The sequence below is a fragment of the Suricata suricatta genome, chromosome 4 (assembly GCF_006229205.1).
Source record: "Suricata suricatta isolate VVHF042 chromosome 4, meerkat_22Aug2017_6uvM2_HiC, whole genome shotgun sequence".
Classification (NCBI taxonomy): domain Eukaryota; kingdom Metazoa; phylum Chordata; class Mammalia; order Carnivora; family Herpestidae; genus Suricata; species Suricata suricatta.
This window is the reverse complement of record NC_043703.1, coordinates 19,744,421-19,751,820: the sequence shown is the minus strand read 5'-3', so window position 1 is coordinate 19,751,820 and position 7,400 is coordinate 19,744,421. Positions and strand designations below refer to the sequence as shown.

Sequence of the window (7,400 nt, the reverse complement as noted above, 5' to 3'; positions counted from 1 at the left end):
TTTGGGAATGCAAAATGATATAAGCCTCAATCGGGGGAATTTGCCATCTACTGCAATGAAAATGAAATTAAATTTTCTCTTCGACTCTACCGGTTTCCTTCTGCAAGTTATTCTGTGTTTGTACATCATTATTTGTTAGTATTCTTTGCATTGGAAAACATAAAAAGGAAAAAAAAATCAAAAGAGGTAAACCATAAAAACAGACCCTTAACTATAGAGAACAGAGGCTCCTGGTTAGGGAACCAACTTGGGCCCAGGTCATGATCTCATAGTTCATGAGTTTGAGCCCCACATAGGGCCCTCTGGGAACAGCTCAGAGCCTGGAGTCAGCTTTGGATTCTCTTTGCCTCTCCTTTTGCCCCTCCCCCACTCATACTTTATCTCTCTCCATCTCTCAAAAGGGAATATTTTTTTTCATAATATTTTATTGTCAAATTGGTTTCCATACAACACCCAGTGCTCTTCCCCACAAGTGCCCTCCTCCATCACCACCACCTCTTTCCCACCTCCCCCTTCCCCTTCAACCCTCAGTTCATTTTCAGCATTCAATAGTCTCTCAAGTTTTGCGTCCCTCTCTCTCCCCAACTCTGTTTCCCTCTTCCCCTCCCCCTGGTCCTCCATTAGGTTTCTCCTGTTCTCCTGTTAGACCTGTGAGTGCAAACATATGGTATCTGTCCTTCTCCGCCTGACTTATTTCGCTTAGCATGACACCCTCAAGGTCCATCCACTTTCCTACAAAGTAAATATTTTTAAAAATTTAAAAATACTATAGAGAACAAACTGAGGTTTGCTGGAGGGAGGTGGTGGGGGAGTAGGTTTCACGGGTGATGAGTTTAAGGAGGGCATTTGTGATGAGCACTGGGTGCTGTCTGTAAGTGATTAATTACTAAATTCTACTACTGAAACTAATATTACACCATTGTTAACGCGCCAGAATTTAAGTAGAAACTTTAAAAAATACTTCCCTTTGAGAATCTTTTAAAATAGTGCATGCTATAACTTCTTATTCAATAACTATACAAAAAAATAATGATAAGGATCTCTCAGAAATATTTCCAGGATATATTACTAAGTGGAAATATATGATACTGAACAGCACACATAATGCACTGCGTACTGTGAAAGAAGGAAGAAAATAGAAACATATTTGTTTGTATAAAAAATTAGAAAAAAATCCTGAAACTTAAAAAAAAATGGTTCCCTCCAGGGTTTAGAGATTAGGTATGGGATTAATGAAAAAGTGGGTGGGGGAAAGACTTTTTGCTTTATATCATTTTATATTATTTTTATTTTTATTTATGTAAATGTTTAAACAATAGATCACCTATTTTAAAAAACAACTTTTTAGAAGTCTCAACAGCATATATTGGAACATGATTACAGGTGCACACTTTGAAAAGGGCCCCTGAGGATACTAGTAATTACCGAACACTGGGAAGGGGTAACTGTGGATATAATTAGTTAGTATGTTGCCTATGTAGTGATAGAAGTTGCACCTTTGCCAATTGTTAATAGTTCCGTTTTGAGCATAGCCTTATTCTCAAGGAGTGATTTTGCAGAGTCTAAGTGTCACCCGCCATCATAATGCTCAGCACATGTCTTAGGCCATTGATTATTGATGTACCACAACCAGAGCTGACTTCTAATTCGCTCGCATGAACAATTGTGCACGGGGGTTTTTATAATTACATTTTCATTTGGAGGCATATTCAACATAACACTATGAAAATGACAATGCTGCTGGATTTCGCTGGCAACACATGCCACAGATGACAAGGCCCCGTGTTTCAAATTGATAGGATGCTTGTTTTTACTTCATTTTGATAAATTCTGAATGTCATTCATTCTTTAAGTTGGCACTTCATCTTTAGAATCAGCTTTGTACATCGTTGAATCCATCCTTAATGGGTTCCTGTCGATCACATGAGTCCAGCTGATATTTCTAGACTATTTTACAACTAACCCAAACCATTTCCTGTTACAGCTGTAGCCACTAGTGCACTTGAGAGAATAAAATAGAAACAGTTGGTCAGGAATCTGTAAAGATTTTCTAATTCTATTGGGTGTTCTATATCACAAAGTAAGTAGTAAGCAAAGTCTCAGTGCAAAGCCTGAGTAAAAGACAATTTAGGAAGCGCTGAAGGGGGTGCCTATGTGGCTCAGTAGCTTAAGGCTCCAACTTCCACTCAGGTCCTAAGCTCACAGCTCGTGTTAGAGCCCCGCTTCCATCTCTGTGCTGACAGTTCAGAGCCTGGGACCTGCTTCAGATTCTGTGTCTTCCTCTTTCTCTGCCCCTCCCTCCTCTCTCTCTCTCTCTCTCAAAAATAAATAAACAATAAAATAAATAAACACACACACACACACACACACACACACACACACATAAAAGAAACATTGGGGCACCTGTGTGGCTCAGTCAGTTGAGCATCTATCTAACTTCAGCTCAGGTCGTGATCTTACAGTTCACGGGTTCGAGCACCACACTGGGCTCGCTGCTGTCAACTCGCTGCTGTCAACACAGAGCCAGTTTTGGATCCCTTTTACCCTTCTCTCTGCCCCTGCACCCCTTGCACTCTCTCTCTCTCTCTCTCAAAAATAATTAAACATTAAAAAAGAATTTTTAAAAGAAACATTGTTATAAGCTCTAGGATGTAATTATTTCTCAGCACTTCACAGGGTAGTTTGAAACCTCTCCCAATCCAATAAATAGTTGTGCACATATTTGCGACAAAGTGCATAACATGGAGGAAAATATTTGAAAAAAGAAAATTTTCCATTTGCTCTATGCTCTATGGAAACTCTGAGCCATAAAAATTCCTGTTTGCTCTTGATTTTATGAGTACTTCAATTTCAACTCTTAAAAAATCCAGTGTCTTTAAATTATCTTGATATTTCATGCCAAAATTGATTATTTTCAAATTCTAAAATGGAAATGTATTCAATATATAAGTGTATAAATGACTTTCAGAGGTAGAGACATTTTTTAATCCTCTTATAACTGAATTATCAGCAAAGTAAAGAGAAAATGCAAGGTTGTAGTCATTTAAAACCCATAAACTAGGACTCTTACAAAGTTCTCTTTCTTTCTAAAGAGAAATACGTTTACAGTCTAATATTAAGTCTTTCATTAATATCATTACAATAATTTAATAAACTTATATGTGTTGAATCTTTTTTCACTGCTAATAGTAGGTCAAAATTATAATGTATATAATTTATTATATATAAATTATTATATAATTATATTTTTAAAAATTATTCAGTTATGTAATTATTTTTCTCTACCTACTTTCTGAATGTGTGTAGCAGTACACTCTCCCTTTTCATGATTGTTAGCTAGGATTTATCTATCTTACTTTTACGTAACCTAGATTTAGTTCTCAACTATCCTACTCTATCCTAACTCATTAATATCTGCATTTATATTTACTATTTTGTCATCCTTATTTCTGTCCACATATTTGTGCTATTTTTTCAATAATGTGAGTTGCATACTCAACTTGATGGTTTTAACTCTTTACATTTTATTAATATAATCCTGTAGATATGGGATTTTCTCTGAATGTCAATTCATCCGCATCTCAACAGTTCTGATATTAGTATTTCAGTGACCAGTCTTTTCTAGAAAAACTTAAGAGTGTGATTTTATTCCTCATTTGACATAACATAACAGCTGCTTAAAAATCAAGTTTTAAAAATTTCAGATGGAAGCTGGTATTTGATTTCTGACTTTTTAAAACTAATTTCTAATTCTACTTTAATGAATTAAGAACATACTGCTGTAACTATTTTATAACATTTATTATTTGTATTTTTGTAATAATTGCAGTATACACATACACATAACCATTTAGAATCACGTTATTAGTGAGGTTCCTTAGATTTTCAGTCTTTCTCTATTAATTTTTGTTCTTGTCTCCTTGTATCATATTGGAATGAATAAAGTGTATGCAAATCTTTGGTTTTATTGTGTTTCTGCCTATTGTAGCTTCTATCTCTTGCTGTAAGAAAATTCTGCTATTATATTTGCTGCATGGGCGTGTATGTCTAATGTGTTTAATTGTGAATTGTAATATTTAGCAGTATGACGTTCAATCATTGTCTCCTGCAATATTTTGGTATTGATTACATCCAGCATTCACTCTGCTTTCTTTACATGCAAATACACATCCTTAATTTCCTTTTCCTTCTATGCTCACAGGGCATAGTTGAGTTGTATTTTTAATTTTGAGATTAGAATGGTATACTTTTCTAGAAACAGTCCTTTTCATTTATGCTTTCGATATTAATTATTCTGAATTGTATTAAGATAATTACTTATGCCTTCTAGGAATTTCTTTTGTGTCTGTAGTTGCTTTTTTCTGGTTATTTCTAATTTTGCATATTTATGCTCTTCTCTTTCTCTTTGATAACATTAGTCAGGGTTCACCAAGATTATCACTTTTTTTCAAATAAATTTTTTCCTTCATCAGTGCTTTAGTTATTCTCTTTTCTAACTCACGAGAAACATCTCTCTGGCTCCCTTCAGAACAACAGCCCGACCCGTGTTGCCCATGAATCTGTATCACTTACTGTGGGAGAGGGATGGCCTCTGCACCTTGCCCTGCTAGTATATGACGGCTTACCTGTGAGGGTCTACCAGATGCCCCATGGCTGCAAGCCCAGCCTCTGGGAAGTGGGGCTCATTGATAAAAACAGGTCCACTACATATCGGCTCCCCTACAACTTCCTGACCCACCAGATCTTTTCACTCCACTCTGCTACAACACTCCTCTTCTTTCCTCAAATGAAGTCATATTCAGTGTCAGGGACAAAACATTTTTGCAAGAATATAAATATTTCTCTCTCTAGCATTCACTTGGCAGTTTCTTTCTTTGAAACTTAAATCTGGCATTTAAGTGTGGGTTGGGACAGGAAGATACATCAAGACGAGCTATAGTGAGATGAGAGAGCAAGAAGAAAACAGAACTGACAACCACAGATTAATTCTTCAAGATAAAACAGCAACTTTATTCCTATATGAATTTAGCCATCCTTTATATAATGCATTCATATCAACTTTGGGAAAAAAAGCTGTATATAGGTCAGAACTATTATTAGTGTCATTATTGATGTCATGGGGGTCTATCTAATAAGTATCGTCAGGATGTAGGGTGTCTGGATAAGCATTCATATGTTCCCACTAGTGCCATCTCACACTGATTTTTCTTCTGTGGCCTTGACAATGTAGGGTCACCTTAAGGGAATGTGCCCTTTGTGGCTCAACAGTCATTAGTGTAAACAGGTAATTTTAAAAGAGTCCATGCTGATGAAATAATTAGGTTTGCAAAGTGGGAAAGACGATTATGTATGCAGGATGTGCAGGGATCATATGGTTCACAGTAAGTCATTCTGTATGTGATTATGTTGCCTCCGAGTCTCTGCTGAGTAACATTAGTATAGAATTTTAATGAAAACGAAACACAAAATAAATGATAAAGAAGTTTCATGAAAGATCTACTTCTCATTGCTAACATTTTTCTTCTTACATGCCATCAACCATCTTCAAAATATATTAAATGACCATCAAATGTTTATGCAGTGATATGCTGAAATAAAAAACGCTTGGTCTGCAAGGAATTTGGCATTGATGTTCACCAAAGCACACTTTCATCTGATAACATACTGGCTGCAAAGTAAAACAAATATGGGTGAATGTATAAAATTTACAATTACATAATTGTATGGAGTTACAAAAACTTACATACACATGCATAATTCGGTATTTTTTTCATTTTTTTCCTATAAATGCATATGTATATCCACACTCTCCCATTTGCATTAGAGAGGTTTCATAATCCTGTCTTGAATTTGATCATGCATTTTTTCCCCAAAAATAATACTTTAGGGGGAACCTGGTGGCTCGGTTGGTTAAGCATATGACTTTTGATGTCTGCTCAGGTCATGATTTCATGTTTGTGGGATAGAGCCCTGTGTTGGGCTCTGCAGTGACAGTGTGAAGCCTGGTTTGGATTCTCTCTCCTCCTCTCTCTCTGGCCCACCTCCCTCTCTCTCTCAAAATAAATAAATAAAGTACTGAGGCAGATGTAAATGGCTCTGGTTCCCTCGGCGTCATGTCTTTGGTGTCCGCAGCTTCCGGTCTGCGGGTTCTACCCTCAAGCGCCGGGACATCGACAAAATAAATAAATAAAAATAAATAAATAAATAAATAAATTAAATAAAATAAATAAATAAAAACTACCTTACTAAGTCACATATAAATATATATCAAGAGTTAATCTAAACACTGTGTTCCATGCTTCTAATGTTTTTATTTTTGAATGATGTATTGAACAAACATCTAAACAAGTACATAAAATAATATTATGTTTACCAGGGGGAAAGCTATATATATATATATCTCATGAATAACTGTGAATCATCTTTGTCTAGAGACTATCCACTCAGGACTAATTATATAGGACATATAGATGACTAATCTATCAATAGTATATCAATAATAATTGGCATGCTGATGACATTATACTGCAAAATTCATACAGACTTCACATTCTTGGTAAGGAGTTTGTGGCTAGAATGAATAAAACAGCATATATGTTGGCATTATACATATGTGTTAATTGAATGACGTGTTTATTGCCCGTAATTTTGGTGACTCAACCCCTGTTTGTGTCATTCACAGAAAAGATAGATCACTTCTGCCTTATTTTATGACACATTAGGCTTTTTTTTTTTCAGACACTGCTTGAACACTGTCTTTTCCTCTGTCTGTTCTAGCACATGTTGCTTCTGTATAAACCTTAAGAATGATGAGATCTAGTCAGAAGGCTTCACTCTTTAGGAAGATTTCAGCCAAACATCAGAGACCCTCGCAATGTCCTAGAATCCTTGAACAACAAAACAAAACAGCAACAAAATCCATAGGTATCTGCTTGAGGAAGATTTTACTCAAAAATGTAATGAACAAAATCAACACACAATTTTACCTGTATGAGAAATCAGGATCTACACTTTCTAAGCAGAGAAAGACAAATATTTTATTTTCTTATTTATATGAGGAATTTTAAAAAGCTAAACTCCTCGAAATAGACAGTAGAATGGTGCTTACCAGGCTGAGGGGTGGGAAAATGGGGAAATCTTGATCCCAAAAGTACAAAACCCTGGCTAGAAGATGAATACACCCTGAGAATCAAATTTACAACATGGTGACTATAATTAACAATATTATATTATATACTTGAAAGCTGTTAAGAAAGTATATCTCAAATGTCACCACAAAAAATGAGAACCATGTGAGGGGATGGAGGTGTTCACAAACCCATGTTTTTATCAGGCTTTTCCTTTCATGTTATGATTAGACCCTTTTTCTGGTCAGGTCCCAGATCATCTGTTTCAGCTTC

At 35.7% G+C, this 7,400-nt stretch overlaps 1 non-coding gene across 1 annotated transcript; it reads left to right on the top strand.

Moving 5' to 3' along the window:
- Positions 1 to 6,044: 6,044 nt before the first annotated feature.
- On the top strand, positions 6,045 to 6,173 carry LOC115290965. Its single transcript, XR_003908332.1, has one exon. It is a non-coding gene; the product is annotated as a small nucleolar RNA SNORA57 (small nucleolar RNA).
- Positions 6,174 to 7,400: the final 1,227 nt, after the last annotated feature.